Source organism: Bos grunniens, chromosome 13 (assembly GCF_055505025.1).
Source record: "Bos grunniens cultivar Pamir isolate PY7600 chromosome 13, Bosgru_T2T1.0, whole genome shotgun sequence".
Lineage (NCBI taxonomy): Eukaryota > Metazoa > Chordata > Mammalia > Artiodactyla > Bovidae > Bos > Bos grunniens.
This window is the reverse complement of record NC_141177.1, coordinates 10,334,354-10,355,063: the sequence shown is the minus strand read 5'-3', so window position 1 is coordinate 10,355,063 and position 20,710 is coordinate 10,334,354.

Sequence of the window (20,710 nt, the reverse complement as noted above, 5' to 3'; positions counted from 1 at the left end):
CCAAAGAAGCATCATGAAAAGGTGACATTTGAGCAAGACCTGAAGAGGTAACTCAAGTGGATAACCAGAGAAAGAGTGTTACAGGCAGAGGCAATAGCAAGTGCAAAGGCCCTGAGCAGGAAGAGTGCCTGGTATGTTAGAGAAAAGAAAAGGAGGCCAATTCGGATGAATGAAAGGGAAGGTGGTACAACATGTCGTTGGAGAGGCAATGATAGAGAGGAATGGGAAGATGGTCTAGGCCTCCTTGATTTGTGCAATAGGTGTAAGCCACAAATATTACTATTTTATTCTATTCCTTAAATTAACTTACTTTTTGTTTGCCGCTTCGAAGACGCTTCAGTTGTGTCCGGCTCTGTGCAATCCCAGAGACGGCAGCCCACCAGGCTCCCCCGTCCCTGGGATTCTCCAGGCAAGAACACTGGAGTGGGTTGCCATTTCCTTCTCCAATGCATGAAAGTGAAAAGTGAAAGTGAAGTCACTCAGTCGTGTCCGACTCTTAGCGACCCCATGGACTGCAGCCTACCAGGCTCCTCTGTCCATGGGATTTTCCAGGCAAGAGTACTGGAGTGGGGTGCCATTGCCTTCTCTGTACTTTTTGTTTAGGTACATTTATTTGAGATGAAAATTTTATACTACTGCTATAGAATAAGAACCAGTATTATGCCATAAAAATAGAAGGTGACCGAATAAATAAATAGAACACAACTGAAACAGTATTAAATTATAGGGAGATACTGTGGCCTGCAAGGAGATCCAACCAGTCAATCCTAAAGGAAATCAACCCTGAATATTCATTGGAAGGACTGATGCTGAAGCTGAAGCTCCAATACTTTGGCCACCTGATGCAAAGAGCTGACTCATTGGAAAAGATCCTGATGCTGGGAAAGACTGAGGGTGGTGGCAGGGCGACAGAGGATGAGATGGTTGGATGGTATCACCCACTCAATGGACATGAGTTTGAGTAAGCTCCAGGAGATAGTGAAGGACAGGTAAGACTGGCATGCTGCAGTCCGTGGGGTCACAGCGAGTTGGACACATCTTGGCAACTGAACAGCAACTGTGGCTTGCAGAAGGCTTGAGTCTGAAGTCAGCAATCTCTTTGATAAAAGGCTGATTGACAACCTAGATAAGTGAAGAGACACAGTAGCACAGAAAGAAGACTTTCTCAGTAAAATGCAGGCCACCTAAAATCATTTTGTGTTCTACCAGGTAGGGCGACCAACAGTTCTGGCTTCCCTAGGACTGAGGTTTCCCCGGATGTACTTTCATTATTAAGGGCTTCCCCTGTGGCTCACTGGTAAAGAACCCACCTGCCAGTGCAGGAGATGCAAGAGACATGGGTTGGATCCCTGAGTGGGCAAGATCCCCTGGAGAAGGAAATGGCAACCCACTCCAGGATTCTTGCCTGGAGAATCCCATGGACAGAGGAGCCTAGCAGGCTACAGTCCATGGGGTCACAAAGAGACATGACTGAGCGACTAATGCACACACACACACACACACACACACACATACATGTATTTTCATATTTGGGACTGTTCTAAACAAACCAGGATGATTGATCACCCTACCACCAGGGATCCCCATTGCACTCTTTAGTCTCAGACTGTCTTGCTTTGACTTGTCTTCTCTGAGTTACCCTTTACGACGGGCTGACTCTAAGATGATATTGCCTCCTGGATTCACACCCAGGCACAGAGAACCCGCAAACACCCTTGCCCATGATAGGAAATTTAGGGGAAAAATAAGCACGAAGGAAAATTGAAAAAAAATACTACCCAGATACCTATTTTTAAATCTGTTTTCTTCCTTTTTTTTTTTTCCATCTAAGTGCATTTCAGTGCTCTCATACCCTAAGTAATTTCATGGCCTGTGTTTTGTTTTTTCCCACTTAACTTTCTGTTGTAAACATTTTCCCACGGCAATAAATATACCTCGGACTTCCCTGGTGGTCCAGTGGTTAAGACTCTGCGCTTCCAGTGCGGGGTGGGTGGTAAGGATTTGATCCATGGTCGGGGGGAAAAAAAATCCCACAAGCTGCTTGGTGTGGCGAAGGAAGAAAGAACGCGCCCCCCCACCCCGCCTAGTTAAATTGGTGACACATCCATAGTGAGTTCACTTGAAGTGGAACCTCTGGGTCAAAAGGATGCGTGTTTTCAAAGCTTTTAATAAACATTGACAAATCTGCCCTAACAATATTGGAACATTCTTCACTCTTTCCAGGAACAGGTACACTCTTCCTCATTCTCTCTAACCGGTTCGTCTTTGTGGTTTTGTTGCTGCTGTTGTGTGCCATCACAATGCCATGATTTCACAGCTCCCACCGTCACCAGACACCCGCCCACTCTGATGTGTCACATGTATAAACTTAAACAATCCACCCTCAAAACCTTTCTTTACATGTATGTGTATCCACAAATAATACACAGTATTGCTTTGGGAGGGCATTTTTTAAACCTCATGTAAATTCTAGCGTGTCGTATATTTTATTCCATTGTCCCTTTTTGTTCAATCAATATGGTATTTGAGATTTGTGTTAACTCTAATTTATGGAACTACTGTTGAATGTTTGTCTTCATTTTTTTATAAATTCATTTTCAGACCGATGTGTTTGCCATCACTTTACTGTTATAAGCAATGCTGTGATGGATATATTTATATTGAGTTGGCCAAAAAGTTCATTCAGGATTTTCCATCAAGGCTTGTGGAAAAACCCAAATGAACTTTTTGGCCAACCCGATACCTATCTTTTTGTCTTTGCTAGAGCATCTAAGCAGAGGAGGTATTCCTGGATGGTAGGGTTGAAGGGTCTTTCAAATTTACTTGACTGTGACTCACAATTAGAAATACATTTTATATCATAATCTGGTAAGGCCACCTACACACACACACACAAGTAAAACAAAAATTTCGTAAAATAATACCTATCTTTATCATGAGAAAAGCATTCTGATGTGTTTTATTCTAGTTAAGTCTATTTTATTCTATTTTGATCACAACCTACTAAACAGATTATTTAGCATATTAATGGGCCATGACTCACAATTTGAAAAATAATAGATTAAAATGTCTTTGGTCTCACTACATGCTTTGAAATTACTCTTCAGAATAGCTATGCTAATTTACAAGGCATTAGGTTTTTTTCTCTACATCCTACTCAGCACTTGGAATTATCTCTTTTTTTTTCCCCCCAGTCTGATGAATGTAAAGCAGTATGTCATTGTTGTTTTACTTTTTCTTTCTTTAGTTACTAAGTTGAGTTTCTCTTCATCTGTTTATTCACTACTTGATTTCCTCGGAAAGTGCGTTTGCCTATTTTTCTGCTGGGTTGCTAGATTTTTTTTCTTGCTGAATTACTCCTGAGTTTCTTGAGCAGCTTAGGTTTTCATTGTTTAATGATTGTTGTTGCAAATAGGCTGCAGATACCTTTTCCCAATCTGTTAGTCATTTGTTAACTCTGTCTGTGATGTCATTTATTGAACAGAATCAGTCATTTTCTTTATGTGTTTTATTTAAGAAATACTTTCTTCACTTCATATCATAATGATTCGCCTTGAATTTTTTATAGCTGCTTAAACCATCTGAGGTTTGTCCCACTGTGGTATGAGATAGGATATAATTCTGTTTATTCCATACAGTGGATCCACTTTCCCCAATACCATGAAAATAATGTAGCCTTTCCCCTACTGACTTCTGTTGCCACCTCTATTGCATACCAAATATCCATACATGTGAGTCTGCTTCTGGGTTCTTCCATCCCATTGGTCAAGCACTAATAGCACACTTTGAAAATGAGAATTTATGTTTTAATATCTGGTAGGGGAAGTTTCCCCCCTTTGAGTTAAATGTTTTAATTTTTTATTTTATGTTGGCATATAGCTAACAGTGTTGTGATGGTTTCAGGTGTGCAGCAGAGACTTAGCCATTCTCCCCCAAACCCCCCTCCCGCCCAGGCTGCCGCAGAACATTGAGCAGAGTTCCCTGTGCTTTTATTTTTGAGATGACTTGTCTTAGCTATTTGTGAAAATTTATTCTTCCATGCACATTTTCAAATTGGCTTATCCAGTTCCTCTCCCTCAAATATTAGTGAGAATACCATGAATTGATACCATTACAATGTTATGCCTTTCTTTCCACACACATAGTATATTTCTCTATTGATCCAGGAGATAAAAATCTCCTTTTGTAGGTTTTACCTGGCATGCTTGACTAAATTAAATTCTAGATAATTTATTTTCTTGTTTTCTAAAAAAATACTCTGCGATCTAATAAATGGGAATGGTATCTTCTTTCAGGGGAGACAAGTTTTTCTGTACACTTCCCTTTATAACCTTGTATCCTGGATCACCTCATTGGCAAGGAACAACCTCAAACATCTTGGAAACCCAGGGCCCTATAGGGACTAAGCAAAACCAGTAATGCACTAGTTAAATGGGAAATTGCCAAGAGTATCAATCTATAGCAGGTGCTAAGCATCTCTGGGGTGCTAAAATCACCTCCAGATATGAAATGAGGTTTACAGTATTACATTGACCTGAATTCCTCTCAGGTGTGTCACTATACCCATTGGAAGGTGATACTTTCAAAAACTACTTGGGGTGTTGGGGGAAAGAGATGCTTTGAACCATTAAACTGCCTTCTAAGGAAGATGTGGATGTGTGTGCTTGACTGCAGGGTGCCAGTTTCATTAAGAGATATGCAAATTTGGGGCCAGAACTGAATTGCTTGTCACCACAAGGAGTCTTTCATCTCAGCTCTTCCTTCATTCATCACTCTCGTTTCTAAACAAACCTTGAACAGGCACGTATTTAAAGAAAAAAACAGGCACTGAATGATTGGTTGCTCTGGGCACCTACATGTTGCCGGCTGCCAAGGGGTGGGAAAAAGGGGATCACTAGATATCTGGAGGTCCTAGCAAGCATGAAGCAGAAGCTTATACATAGAAGAACCAAGAAATCAGACAGACCACCCAGATGGAAACTTGGGAACAGGGACCAAGGCCAAAGTCCTCTTACAGGGACTGCAGCTCATTAGGATGGAATAAGACTTCCTGAATGGAAACACCAGCATGTTCCCCAGCAGAAAAAAAAATGGCAAAAGGCCTGACCAGGTAAATTTCCAAATGAAGAAAAACAAATGGCTAATACCAAAAATTTTTTTTCAACTTCACTAGAAAGCAAAACAAAAATAGGGGATTTCTTCCCCCCTATCTGATTGGCAAGGTTTCCTTCTTTTTCCTTCCTTTTGCTTCTTGTTTTTTCTTATTTTCTTTTTAAAGATGATACTCATCGTTGAGAGACCAGGGAAAGGGCACTCTCACACACAGCTGGTAGTCCTGTGAATTGGCACAGCTTATCTGGAGGGCAATTTGGCAGACTGTACTCAAAACCCTACAGACAAGCATGTTTTTTGATCCAGCACTTCTAGGAATTTTTCCTACGGAAATAATTAGAAATGAACACAGGATGAATAATAGCAGTTTAGCATTTACTTGGTGTTTGCTCTGTGCCAGGCAATATGCTAAGAACTTGACACTTTACTCACTTAGCCTTCACAGCAACATACGATGAGTATTATCGTGTCTATTTTCCAGGTGGGAAAACTGAGGCTCAAAGAGGTGTAGTAAGTTGCTCAAGTTCAAGCGACTGGTAAATGATAGATTGGGGGTGAACCCTGATCTCTAACTCCAAAACACACACTCTGAACCACTTTGCTATACACCCTCTGAAAAACTATAGAAAAATGATGCTCTGCCTGGTACTCTTTTAAAATAGCAAAAATTCAGAAATCATTTTATTGTGTAGGAATTGGGGGGTACTTACATAAATCATGTAGAATCATATGATAAAATACTTAACCATTAAAAATAAGTCGCGAGAAAATGAGGACATGGGGAACTAGAAATGGCAAATACTAAGTGAAAAAAAGAGGTAAAACAGTTATGTCCGATTTTCATTTTTAAGATCCATTTCATTTTTATGAAGTTCAAAAATAGGAAAGACTAGTCTATGGTGATCAAGATTTGAGGGGGATTATCAGTTGGGAAGCATGCTGAGAGCACTGGGGATGTTCTAGAATTTGAACTGCATTGTGGTCAGCTTGGTGTATTTATACATAAAAATTCAGTGTATAGTTAAAACGTGCGCTTTATGAAAATTTATACATCCCATCTCACTAAAAAGGAAAACAAGGCATAAATGCATAGAAAAAATCCTGGAGGGAAAGAACAGAAAAATGTTAGTAGTGATTGTTGCTAATTTTCCTTTTATTCTCTTTTTTAAAATTTCTTTGGCCTTGCCACACACACAGTTTGTGGGATTTTAGTCCCTGACCAGGGTTTGAATCTCTCCCTTAGCAGTGAAAGCACAGAGTCCTAACCACTAGTCCGCCAGGGAATTCCCTCATTTTATTCTTTATACTATTCTTTTTTTCCTTTCTTTTTTTTTTAAAATAATAAACCTGTATTACATTATAACCAGAAAAAAAATAATACCCAGTTTATTATTGGAGAGGTGTAGGGGAAAAGGACATGCATATGAAAACCATTTGAGGTTCAGACCTGGGATTCTTGAAGTGGACGGAACTCCTCAAGGGTTTCCAGTCCTGGGCACCCTCCTGAGTCTGGTCTTGTAGGCAGGATGCCCAGCTTCCAAAGACAGAAGAGAGGAGAGAAGCCCAGTGCCCAGCCTGGCTTGATGGGTAAAGCTGAGGGACAAGCCCTGAAGAGCCAGGGATGGACGAGAAAAAATACCCTTAAGACAAATCCCATCAGCTTTAAAATCAGATGAGATTGGGTGTGTTCAGGTGGTATAGACCCCCCAGCTTTAAAATCTTGCTGGGTGGGTACTGCACTCTTGCTCCCATACCAGTCACAGCAATAGCTCATTATTGCGCTGCCAGTTAGATGCCTTGTTGCTGACTGGCGATGACATCGGGCCTCCAGGGAGCCCACTGGTTGTCAATCAAAAGTCTTTCTGGCAGCAGTAAGTTGTCACTCTGTTTCAAAGGGACAGCTTCTGCCTAGATTAGGGGGCCAGGTATAGACCACTGTGACTCTTTCCGTTTAGAGTTTTGATTCCAGGCCAGTAAAGAAATTAGGGTACTGCAAGGCAGGTTTCTGTGGGGACTTTATGAGATCACCTGTGGCAATGAAATCCAGCCAGCGAAGTGATGAATCAAAATAAAGAATTTGGATATAAAGAAGCTTTGGCATATAAAATCATAATTATTTAATGTTGTAAATAATATGCTTAAATATAAAACAAGAAAAAATAATTGAGAATTAGCACCTCTTCCTTTCTTCCAATACTAGTTTTATTGGGGCCATCACATATTCCTAGTAAATAAAACTCAATATTTCCTAGCCTTTGTTGTAGCTAGGGATGGCATATACAGTGATGGATGATGAGATATGGATTAGGAAATTGTAGAAAGTTTTCCTTTCTTGAAGGAGTCTTTTCTCTCTCCTTAGTGGAAGAAAACTATGATGGCTGGAGCTACAACAGCTGCTTTGCATTCATGAGGAAAATCCCAGAAGAACTAACTGCAGAGAACTCAGTCCTGACATCCTTGAGGCACTGAACTAGTAACAGCAACAGCCTGACTCATCATTGTTTGTTTATTTAAGCTGCTGTCTGCTCAGATTTTCTGCTCAGGTTTCATTACTAAAGGCAATCTTTAACTGATTTGCCCAACAATATAGAAATAACAACTAATACAAAACAGGACATTTGAAGAAAAGTGTAACAGTGCCAGTGTTTCACTGCAGGTAGTCACCATCTAAAATGGAAATATATGGCTGAAAATGATGATGGTTGCAATGTCTTGATGTTTTCCAGAAGGTTCTTTGGGGAACTAATATCTCTTCTGAAGTAGAAAAATAGCTATCTAAAGTTCAGAAATTGTCTCATCTTTACTGTTAAATCCAAGTAAAATAAGACATCTTTCAAAATTTAAGAAGAGTATTATGTGAAACAATTTTTATACAATTATTTCTGATGCTCTATCTCCATACATGCATTGAACAATATTTGACATGATGTTCATCTCATTTGAATTATGCAAATTTCAGACTTTTTTAACCTTTAATTTGGAAATGACTGTAGATTTAGGGCAGAACTGCAGAGTACAGAAAGTATTTTTCCATTTGCTCTTCACCCATCTTCCTTTAATGTTCACATCTTACATAAGCATGGTACATTTATCAAAATTAAGACATTAACTTGGGGAACTTCCCTAGTCGTCCAGTGGTTGGGAATCGCCTTGCAGTGCAGAGGATGTGGGTTTGATCCCTGGTTCGGGAACTGGTATCCCTGAGGAGCGACTGGGCCCTCACACCGCAGCTACTGAGCCTGAGGGCCAAGACTGGAGAGCCCATGAGTCACAGTGAAGATCCCTCATGCCACAACTACAGACCTGGTGCAGCTAAATAAATAAATATTTTTTAAAAAAGAAGTTAATTTGGTAATTGGTATGATACTATTGTTGTTGTTTAACAGCTAAGTCGTGTCCGACTTTTTTGTCACTCCATGGACTGTAGCCTGCCAGGCTCCTCTATCCATGAGGTTTCCCAGGCAAGAATACTAGAATGGGTTGCCATTTCCTTTTCCAGGGGATCTTCTCAACCCAGGGCTCTAACTGGCCTCTCCTGCACTGGCAGGTGGATTCTTTACCACTGAGTTACCAGGGAAGCCCTATGATACTACTAGCTACACTAAAGACTTTATTCACATTTTTCCACTGATGTCCTTTTTTGGTCCCAGCTTCCAAACCATGTTGCATTTAGATGCCATGTCTCCTTTATCTCCAGTGGCCTGTGACAGTTTCTCAGTCTTCCCTTGTCTTTCACAGCTTTGGCCCTTTCTAAGCATTTTGTTGTTGTTGTTTAATCGCTAAGTCGTGTTCAATTCTTTGCAACCCCATGGACTGCAGCATACCAGGCTCCTCTGTCCTCCACTATCTCCGAGAATTTGCTCAAATTCATGTCCATTGAGTTGGTGATGCTATCTAACCAGCTTATTCTCTGCTGCCCCCTTCTCCTTTTGCCTTTACTCTTTCCCAGAATCAGGGTCTTTTCCAATGAGTTGGCTCTTTGCATCAGGTGGCCAAAGTATTGGAGCTTCAGCTGCAGCATCAGTCCTTCTAAAGAATATCAAGGTTGATTTCCTTTAGGATTGACTGACAGTCCAAGGGACTCTCGAGTCTTCTCCAGTACCACAATTCAAAAGCACCGATTCTTTGGCACTCAGCCTTCTTTATGGTCCAACTCTCACATTCTATGTACGTGAGTACTGGAAAATACCATCGCTTTGACTATATGGACCTTTGTCAGCAAAGTGATGTCTCTGTTTTTTAATACGCTGTCTGGCTTTGTCAGAGCTTTCCTTTCAAGGAGCAAGCATCTTTTAATTTCATGACTGCAGTCACCGTCTGCAGTGATTTAGGAGTCCAAGAAAATAAAATCTGTCAGTGCTTTCACTTTTTCCTTTTCTATTTGCCATGAAGTGATGGGACTGAATGCCATGATCTTAGTTTTCTGAATGCTGGGTTTCAAGCCAGCTTTTTCACTCTCCCCTTTCACCTTCATCAAGAGGTTCTTTAGTTCCTCTTCACTTTCTGCCATTAAGGTGGTCAGACATTTGGTAGAACATTCCTCAATTTTGGCTTGTCTGATGTTTTCTCAAGATTAGACTGGAGTTGTAGGTTTGAGGGAAGAAGACTCCAGAAGTTATGTGTTTTTCTCCTGACATCCTATCAGCAATACATGATCACAATATGATGCACCACTGGTGATGTTGACCTTGATCACTTGACTTCTTTCAACTTTCTTCCTTGTACTTTTTCATATTACTTTAATTCCTATAATAAGTATGTGAGAACCGTGAATCTGAAAGTGCTTCATAAACCAAAGATGTCCACAAATGTGAGGGTTAAATTTTTCATTTGATAAGGAGAATTGATGTCCTAGGCTGGAAGAGGGAAGAGGAGATAAGTATAGCTACAACATCAATGTTTAATTGCTCTGGAGGCTAGCCAGGGCAGAGAAAGATGGAGATGACTTTAGAATTTATGTAACTGCTAGCAAAGAATTAGGGTCTCATCTAGATATTTTAAATATATTTCCCTTTACCCTACAGTCCTGGGTAAGGATAGAGGCCACCTCCTTAGCCCAGCTGGAAATGGCAGAACAGAAGAGAGCTGATTCCACTGGAAAAGCAAGTGAGGAACTCAACATTGACTAAGCCCCATCTGTGTTCCTGGTGCTTCACCTCTCTCACTGAATCTTCACAAGTCTTATAGCTACGTACAGTGGTCACCTCCGTTTTATAGATGGGGAGACTGAGACTCAGAGAAGAGAAGCGAATTACCCAAAGTCAGTTAGCCATCACATATCACTCAGATAGCATACTGGGTGCGCATGGGAATGCCACTCTGAACCTAGGACTCTGACATCGGACCTCACAGCACATGCTGCCCAGGAAGAACTGTGGGTGAAAATTCCAACCGTGGGGAAAGATGATGAAATTTGGCAACTGTCCCCTATCCATAAGATTGCTCATAGTCTTAATGAGCTGTGTCCTCAGTGATCAGAGAATCACTTGGGTATGTATCCCCTGGTTCTGGATCCCATGACCTTCTAGATGCCTTGAACAACTGCCATCTGCAATCAGATGGGGCTGGGGACCCGGAATGGCTGGAACAGTGTTCGCTTAGCCCCTCCTTGTAGGATGCTAGCATGCAGAAAGAAACAAAGAAAGATATGGGGAGAAAGGGGAGAGAGAGGGACAGAGAGAGAGAAATTGCTTCATTTTGGATTCCAGACTTTTCTTTGAGTCAGCCTTAAGGGCCCCAGTAGCACTCATCTTAGGGATGAATTTGAACCAGTGAAGAACTCTTTCATTGAATTTAGTTCAAGATTGGTTTCTATAACTTGAAAACAAAGCATCCTGATGAATCCATTGTACTTACTCTAGTTTTTACTCCCTCGTAACATCACCATGTCTGTGCTTTTTGCCTATCTAAGCCCCAAGCACTGGATTCATAGGTGATTATGAATGCAGATTCTGGAGACAGAAAGACAGTAGATTGAACTGAATCTTACTTCCTCCACCAAGCTGTGTGGTCTTGGGCAAGGACTTCACTTCCTTGAACTTGTGCCACCTGATGAAAGGGGATGATCGTATCCTGCAATGGATGTTATCAGAATTACACAAGATAATGCATGCAAAGTGCTCAGTGCATCACAACTTTTGCTTAGCCTGCAAGTAGCTACGATGATTATTTTTATTCAACTCTACTTGCCAATTGACCGTAATGTATTGATTTCCCAGTTCCACAAGACATCTGCTGGCCTAAGCCATTTTTTCTCCCCAGGCCACATAATTCATATATCACTGGTAGCTTATGGATAACTCCCTCCAGGGACAGGAGTCTCTCTCAGCTCCTTAAGTTACAACTTAGGATTTTCAACTTGACGGTGGTGCAAAAGTGATATTCATTCAATAGAAACTGTACTTTGAATTTTGATCTTTTCCAACCAAGGTTTGGGATTGTATGGGCAATCTGTGCTGCATGGTATGCTGGTAAATATTTAACAACCAGCATTCCAAAGCACACAAATGAAAACAAGAAAATGTTTCTGCCAGTTTCCACAGTGCAAGTTCTCCCACCATGGCTAATTTCAAGATGTCCGTGTGATGGCTATGAACACAGAGTTGGGAAGAATGTGCGTGACTGACCTTCATGAGCTCGAGCTGGCCAGCTCCAGCACAGCCCTCTCTGTGCAGGCAGAATTCCCTCCAAGAGGGGTGTGGTCAGGGAACGCAGTCCAAAATGTGCCAACTAGGACAGTCATGAAAGTGGTAATAATGTGTCTTACATTGGGTTTCTTAAAGTAAAGTCTGAAATGGCATTCTCTTTTTTTTAATTAATTAATTTTACTTTTGGCTGTGCTTGGTCCTTGTGGCAGTGTGCATGCTTTCACTGGTTGTGGTAGGCAGGGGCTTCTCTTGTTGCAGAGCATGGGCTCCAGAGGGCTCAGCAGTTATGATGGTGGGCTCAGTCACCCCACGGGATGTGGGATCTTTAGTTCCCTGACCAAGGCTTGAACCTGTGTCCTCTGCATTGGAAGGTAGACTTTTAACCACTGGACCACCAGGGAAGTCTCTGGGATTCTTGTACAAGTAATTGATCGAGGGACTTAGGTGAACTCTACCAGGAGATGAAGGAAGCAGATGGGAAGATGGAGAAAGCTAGGCTAAAAATGTGGGTTCATCTGAAGTCTAGCCTCTCTAGGCTGATCCCATAGACAGCTTTGGGGGCACCGGTCGCAGCCGCCCACGCTTAGTGCTAGTCAATCTAATCACACTAGGACCACAGCCTTGTCTAACTCAATGAAACTAAGCCGTGCCCATGGGGCAACCTAAGACAGGCGGGTCATGGTGCAGAGATCTGACAGAATGTGGTCCACTGGAGAAGGGAATGGCAAACCACTTCAGTATTCTTGCCTTGAGAACCCCATGAACAGTATGAAAAGGCAAAATGATAGGATACTGAAAGAGGAACTCCCCAGGTCAGTAGGTGCCCAATATGCTACTGGAGATCAGTGGAGAAATAACTCCAGAAAGAATGAAGGGATGGAGCCAAAGCAAAAACAATACCCAGCTGTGGATGTGACTGGTGATAGAAGCAAGGTCTGATGCTGTAAAGAGCAATATCGCATAGGAACCTGGAATGTCAGGTCCATGAATCAAGGCAAATTGGAAGTGGTCAAACAAGAGATGGCAAGAGTGAATGTCGACATTCTAGGAATCAGTGAACTCAAATGGACTGGAATGGGTGAATTTAACTCAGATGACCATTATATTTACTACTGCGGGCAGGAATCCCTCAGAAGAAATGGAGTAGCCATCATGGTCAACAAAAGAGTCCGAAATGCAGTACTTGGATGCAATCTCAAAAACGACAGAATGATCTCTGTTCGTTTCCAAGGCAAACCATTCAATATCACAGTAATCCAAGTCTATGCCCCAACCAGTAATGCTTAAGAAGCTGAACGGTTCTGTGAAGACCTACAAGACCTTTTAGAACTAACACCCAAAAAAGATGTCCTTTTCATTATAGGGGACTAGAATGCAAAAGTAGGAAGTCAAGAAACACCTGGAGTAACAGGCAAATTTGGCCTTGGAATACGGAATGAAGCAGGGCAAAGACTAGTAGAGTTTTGCCAAGAAAATGCACTGGTCATAGCAAACACACTCTTCCAACAACACAAGAGAAGACTCTACACATGGACATCACCAGATGATCAACACTGAAATCAGATTGATTATATTCTTTGCAGCCAAAGATGGAGAAGCTCTATACAGTCAACAAAAACAAGACCAGGAGCTGACTGTGGCTCATATCATGAACTCCTTATTACCAAATTCATTCAGTAGAAACTGTACTTTGAATTTTGAATTTTGATCTTTTCCCAGGCTAACGATACGTGGTACAAGACACCTGTAATGCTGGGCAGTGGTGGCACACCACAGCTCCCGGTCAGCCAAGTGATCACAAGGGTGAAAAACCAGTACACGTACGACCACTCTGTACTCAGACAACCATTCTGTGCTCTTAAGTTACAGTGTTCCATAAAGACATTCAGCACTTTACTATAAAGTAGTATTCCTGTTAGATTATTTTACCCAACTGTAGTTTAATACAAGTGTTCTGAGCACACTTAAGGTGGGTTAGACTAAGCTAGGATGTCCAGCAGTTTAGGTGTACTAAACGCGTTTTCAGCTTACAATGTTTCCAGCTTATGATGAATTTCTTGGGCCGTATCCCCACCATAAGTTGAGGAAGCTCCGTACCACCACAAAGTTGTCCCAGCTTGAGGCAAGGGGGCGGGGCACTTGTACATGCCAGTCAGTCATTGGGTGCACGCTGCCTTCAGGGGTGTGACTTTCTGGGCATTTCCTAGCACAGAAGTTTCATTGGCTGAGGGGAATTCTCAGGAGAAGGGAGTAGCTGTAACCTGTGAGCAAGCAACTCTCCCAGTAGCTGAAGGATGAGTGTACCAACCTGGTAAAGAGCCCCCGAGTGGGACCCCAGTATCATGTATTATGTAGTGATAACAATGTTGATGACAATTTTTATAGCGAAGATGATGGAGATGGAGATGCTGGAAATGGAGAATACAGTTGTGCTGAGCACTGGGCTTGATTGGGTTGGTGGTGGTAGTATAGATGGTAACTGTGGCATGGTGGTGATGGTGATAATATTGGTGGAGTAACAGTCGTGGAAAATGGTGGTGGTGGTCATCAGGGGCATGGTAATGGTGATGCTTCTGAGGGTAGTGAGGAACATTGCCAAAGTCCTGGTTATTGGAGGGACTAAAGATACCAAAGGGCTTCCCCGGTGGCCCAGCAGTGAAGAATCCCCCTTCATTGCAGGAACCATAGGAGACAAGGGCTTGATCCCTGGGTTTGGAAGATCCCCTGGAGGAAGGCATGGCAAACCTCCAGTATTGTTGCCCGGAGAATCCCATGGACAGAGGAACCTGGCAGGCTACGGTCCAGAGGGTCACAAAGAGTCAGACAAGACTGAAGTGACTTAGCATGCACACACAAAGATACCAAAATCCCAATTTCTTCCAGGTTTGCCTCTCTTTTTTATGCTTTGTATTTTTGCCATGCTCCTGGGGTAGGAACCAGCTTAGTAGCTCGTCAAGCTTTGGATGAAAACAGGACTGAGAGAGTGGATGTCAGTTCACCAGGCAAGTTCCACTGTGTGTGCTTTTTAGAACAAGGCACACGTTCTGCAGGGCTGTAGTTTATTCTATTTGCCACTGTATGCCACCCTTCACTGTGAAGTGTGGGGCCGTGGTGACTTCAGACATCTTAACCTGTCAGACCTAGAAGCCAAGTAGTACATGGCAACATTATACTGGAGCCCTGGAGATCACTGGACCAGATCCATCCTGCCCTCAATGTGCCTTGTTCTCAGCAGAAGAGCCTTGCTTGTGAGAATGAGGGCTGGAGATTGTGGTGGAAGGATGCAGGTCAGCATGCTGGTGGGGAGCATCTCAAGGGAAGAGCCTACAGAGTGGATATCTTTGTATCCATCTCAGTGTCTGCCTGGATCTCCTCTTTCTCCCTCCCCGGAATGAGGTGATGAGGCAGGAGGGGCTGCTCATTTCCACTCCAAGTACCTCTATCGCATTATATTTCCAATAAAATTGCTCACTATCTAACAAGTATTTGAGGACAAATGTAAAGTTAATTCACTCATTCAATAAATATGCATTGAGCATCAGCTACAAACCATGCACCAGGGAATTTCCTGGTGGTCTAGTGGTTAGGACTCCGAGCTTCCACTGCAAGGGGAACAGGTTCGATCCCTGATCTGTGAACTAAGATCCTCCATGACTTGTGGCCCCCTGCTAAAAAATACCCATGCACTAGTCTGGATGCTGGGGATATAACAGTGGGGGCAAAACAAAAATCTCTGCTGTCAAGAGTTTACATCCTGCTGGGTTCAAACATGTCTTACTCCCATCACGCACAGATGAGAAAACTGATGCTTAAAGAGGTTAACTGACTTAACCAAAGATAGATAGTAAAGGGCAAAGCTAAGATTTTAACTTAGGTCAGCCAGCTCCCCAAACCCTTGATCTTGACTGATTCTATACTATCTGCAGGGGACTTTTTTTTTTGTTTTTACCACCCAACTTCCTCTTGCCAATCTTCTGGTACTTGAACCCTCAGGATGCGTCAGGAAAACCATCCTTCCCTACATATATACAACGGAGCCATGAAAAAGAATGAAATCATACCATTTGCAGTGACGTGGATGAACACAGAGATTCTTATACTAAATAAAGTCAGAAAGAGAAGGACAAGTACCGTTTGCTATCAGTTTTACGTGGAATCTAAAATATGACACAAATGAAGTCATCTGTGAAACAGAAACACACTCACATACACAGACAACAAGCTTGTGGTTGCCAAGGGGGAGGAAGATGCGAGAGGGATGGACTGGGAGTTTGGGGCTAGAAGATGCAAACTATTACATAGAGCATGAATAAACAACAAGGTCCTACTGTATAGCACAGGGAACTGTATCACTGTATATTATCCTGTGATAAACCATAATGGAAAAGAACATGAAAAAGAATGTATACATGTATACACACGCACACACACACATATATGTATAACTGAATGACTTTGCTGTACAGTGGAAATTAACACAGCATTGTAAATCAACTATACTTCGATACAATAAATTTTTAAAAAAGACATTCTTCCCAATAAACTTTAGAGAGACTGTCAGTCAAGGCGTCCAGCCCTCCTTTAACCACGGAATGAGTTCATGACCCAAGCTGTCACCCTAATTCTTGTTTCTGCCACCCAGACCCCTCGGAACTCTATTTGCCTTTGTGTCCAAGTTGGATTTTCAGCCTCACGTGCAGTTCTGTGAGCCATCTTGTATTCATCCCCCAAGTTATTTTTTCCCAGTTATAGAGTCCAGTTAGTTTCATGCAGTCAAATAACATAACACATGGTCCCTCTACCCTCTGGACCTCAAGCTAGTTTCATCACCTGCTAACTAGGAGAAATAACACCCAACTTGCAGGAGGCAGAACAGATAGAGATCTTGTTTCCTTGAGCCAGGCTTTGCCAACACCCCCGGATTTAGCATCTTTTCAGACCCTAACCTCCCAGGAGAAGCTTCCCCATTTTTCAGTGGGGCTGCCAGACATGAAGATGATGCACACTCAGCAAAAGCAGTGGAGGAGCCTGAGCTATATTTGAGCTTCCCTGAGAACACACAGACGTCTCCTGTGCTCGGCTGGCCGGGGAGAGTGTAATTAACAGCACTCTTTTTCAGAGCATGGATGGAACAGGTGATGACTCAGCAAGTTCAGAATCACATCCATGGCCAATCCCTCCTCCCCCCCAGGTCTATTTTTGGGTCACCACAGATGCTTATTAAGGCCACATGTCAGGGCTACAGGGCAGAAGAGAGACTTTTCTTGGAGAACTTGTCAGTTAGAATTGCATGGAGTTGCATGCAACAGAAATCTGCCCAAATAACTTTCTTTTCCTCATGTAACAAAAAGGCTAGAGGCAGGCAGTCCAGGCTGGTACAGAGGCTCAAAGAAACCATTAAGGACCGAAGCTCCTTCTATCTTCCTGCTCTGTTACCCTTAATAGGTGGCTCTCACCCTAATAGTCACAAGATGGCTGCTTCACTTCCAAAAATCTCACCTATACTCCTGGCAGAAACGAAAGTAAAAGCAAGGAGGAAAAAATATGTGCCTGCTAAATTCCTCAGCCTTTCTTACGAGGAAGAAATGGATACTCACATCTTGTCAGTCAGACCTGGGTGAGAAGATCACCCCTAGCTACAAGGGTGCATGGGGAGGTATTTTTCACTGGGCACATTTTATTCAAGCAAAGTTGGGGTTCTGTTATTAAGTAAAAAGGGAAGATTAGATATTGGTTAAGCAGTTAGTTGTGTCTGTCGAAGAAAATGAGATGGGGCATGGATCACTGTGAGAGAAGCCTCTGAGGGGCTGAGTCAGAGTTTCTGAGAAATGCAAGAGATGAATCAGTTTCCAGAGCCCTGATGTGGAAAGTTAGAGAGGATGGAGAATGGCCTGAGGGCTGCTCACAGCCCCTCCAATCATCCACATTATGACCTACAGAGAAAACTGGAAGCAGCATCAGTATGTCCTTTAAAGAAAGCCTTGGGGTCTTCCCTGGTGGGCCAGTGGTTAAAACTCCACACTGCCAATTCAGGGGGCATGGGTTTGATCCCTGGTCGATCTCACGTGTCACTTGGCACGGCCAAAAGATAAATAAAATAAAAAATAATAAAGATGGCCCTGAACTCTGAAATGTGCAAAAAATTTTTTAAAATCTCAGCTCTGCCAGGTACCTACTCTGTGACTTCAGGCAAATCACTTAACCTCTCTGGGCCTCTCAATTTTCTCAACTACAGAAAATGGGAATGATATCTCGTACTCGAACAAGACTCTATGTATAAACTGTCCATTGTAGATATCCAACAAAATGGCAGTTAGTTTTGGTTTAAGTTTCTCATTTTCTAAACAGTGAACATGAAGCCCAGAGATGGGAAGCAAGATAACCTAAGTCACACAGACAGAAAGAGACAGGCTGAGGACTGGGACCCAGGCTTTCTGACGTCCAACCTGGAGTGTGTTCCATTTCACCACCACTTCTTCCTGGTAAACAATTACTAACTTTTCCCAAAGTGTGAAATTAGGCCTAAGTGGTGGAAGCTAGTTTGGAATTTTACTCCTGGGGACTTTCCTGGCAGTCCAGTGGTTAAGACTCTGTGGTTCCAATGCAAGGGGCACTGGTTTGATCCCTGGTCTAGGAAATAAGATCCCACATCCTGTGCTGTGCAGCCAGAGACGACAACAAGACGTCCCCAAAATAAAACAAACAGGATTTCACTTCTTTTTAAACTGCAGACAAAGTGCTTTCAGACGCCTGGGACGCCAAAAGTGAGAAGTGGAAGAAACATCCCAGCGTGCCCCTTCCGCTGAATTCGTTTGCGTTGTTGTTGCTCTGCTTTTTATTTATTTATTTTGGCTGCGCTGAGTCTTCATTGCTGCACAGGTTTTTCTCCAGTTGTGGCAAGCGAGGGTTACTCTCTAGCTGTGGTGTGCAGGCTTCTCACTGAGTTGGCATCTCTTGTGGCAGAGCACCGGCTCTAGGGGCCGGGGGCTTCAGTAGCTGCTCAGGCTCTAGAGCTCAGGCTCTAGAGCACAGGCTCTATAGTTGTGGCCCACGGGCTTAGCTGCACGTGGAATCCTCCTGGACCGGGAATCGAACACGTGTCTGTTACATTGGCAGGCAGATTCTTTACCACCGAGTCACCAGAGAAGTCCCCAGTCTTTGTTATTATCATTGTGGTTGGGGTTTGTTGAGGACACTAACTACTTGTCATGCTGGCCATACCTAATGACGAGAGCTGACATTTATTGAGAACTGTGTCAGTTTCCTATCATTGCTATAACAAATTAATATAAACTTAATGCTTGAAACAACACAAATATATTCTCTACGGGCCTGGAGGGAAGAAGCCCTAAAATCAAGGGCATCCAAGACAAAAGAAAGAAAGAAACTGGCTGATGGCAGACTGTGAGTATCATCCTTAAACCAAGATTTCAAAGATTTCTGTTCAACAGAGAGCTCTTCCCCGGACATTCTCCAGCACCAAATTCACTCCCTCATTTCTTCCAGGCGACTTCTCAAATGTCAGCTACTCAGGGACACTGTGACCACTCTATCCAAAATAGCTGCTCTCATCACCCTTTATCCTCTTGTCTCACTTTAATTCTCTTACTGCTTGACACACATATCATTTTTGTTGATTTATGGCTTCTGTGCTAGGATGAATGCTTGGTGACAGCAGGGACTGGCTATTTTGTGCATTGCTGCCTTACTCGGCACACAGAGGGGCCCTCAATACATTAAAAAAAAATTATTTACCTTTTTGGCTGCTCCTGGTCTTAGTTGTGGCATTCGAGATCTAGTTCCCCTACTGGGGATAGAACACAGACCCCCTGCATTGGGAGCTCAGAGTCTTAGCCACTGGACCACCAAGGAAGTCCCCTCAATGCATTTATATAAATAAATACATGAGTAAATCAATGATGCTAATCTCATTGCCTCATCAAAGGACTTTAGAATAAACAAGTGTTGGGAGCTCCCTGGTGGTCCGGGGATTAGGATTGGCACTATCTTTGCTGTAGCCTGGGTTCAATCCCTGATGAGAAAACTGGAATCTTCGCAGTGCAGCCAGAAAAAAAGGAATAAACACATGTTATTAACTTACATTTTAGATATTGGGGCTTTTGATATTTCAGTTGAACACAAAGCTTTCATAGAGATGAAGATTAGACAACATGGAATTTTCCATGGTTTCTACACATTAGCAGTAATCATAAGCAAAGTTTGTTCACAATGCCAGTCCTTGGTGCCTTCCCTCAGAGATTTTGGAGTGTGGGCTGGCCATCAGTATTTTTAAAGTTCTTCAGGTGATGCTAATGTACCTCCAAGATTGAGATTCCCAACCCTGGACCTCCTAAAACAGAATCTCTGTGACAGTGGTTCTCAGTCTTAGCAGCTTTGGAAAGTACACTGGAGTCCCAACCCCAGAGATTTGGCTACAGTTAGACTGGGGTTCCCTGGTGGTTAAGACAGTAAAGAATCTGCCTGCAATGAGGGAGACCTGGATTCAATCCCTAGGTTGGGATAATCCCCTGGAGAAGGGAATGTCTCCCCAAGCCAGTATTCTTGCCTGGAGAATTCCATGGACAGAGGAGCCTGACGGGCTACACTCCATGGGGTTGCAAAGAGTCAGACAAGACTGAGCAGCTAACACTACCTATCTAGGCTGGGGTGCTTCCCTGGTGGCTCAGCAGTAAAGAATGTGCCTGCAATGAAGGATACCCAGGTTCAATCCCTGGGTTGGGACAATCCCCTGGAGGAGGCATGGCAACCCACTCCAGTATTCTTGACTGGTGAATCCCATGGACAGAAGAGCCTGGCAGGCTGTAGCCTATAGCTTCACAAAGAGTCGGACGTGACTGAAGCAACTGAGCACGCACGCAGACTAGGGTGAGCCTTGGGCATCAGATTCTTTATTTCACTTATACTTTTCAGCTTCAGAATTTCTATTTAGT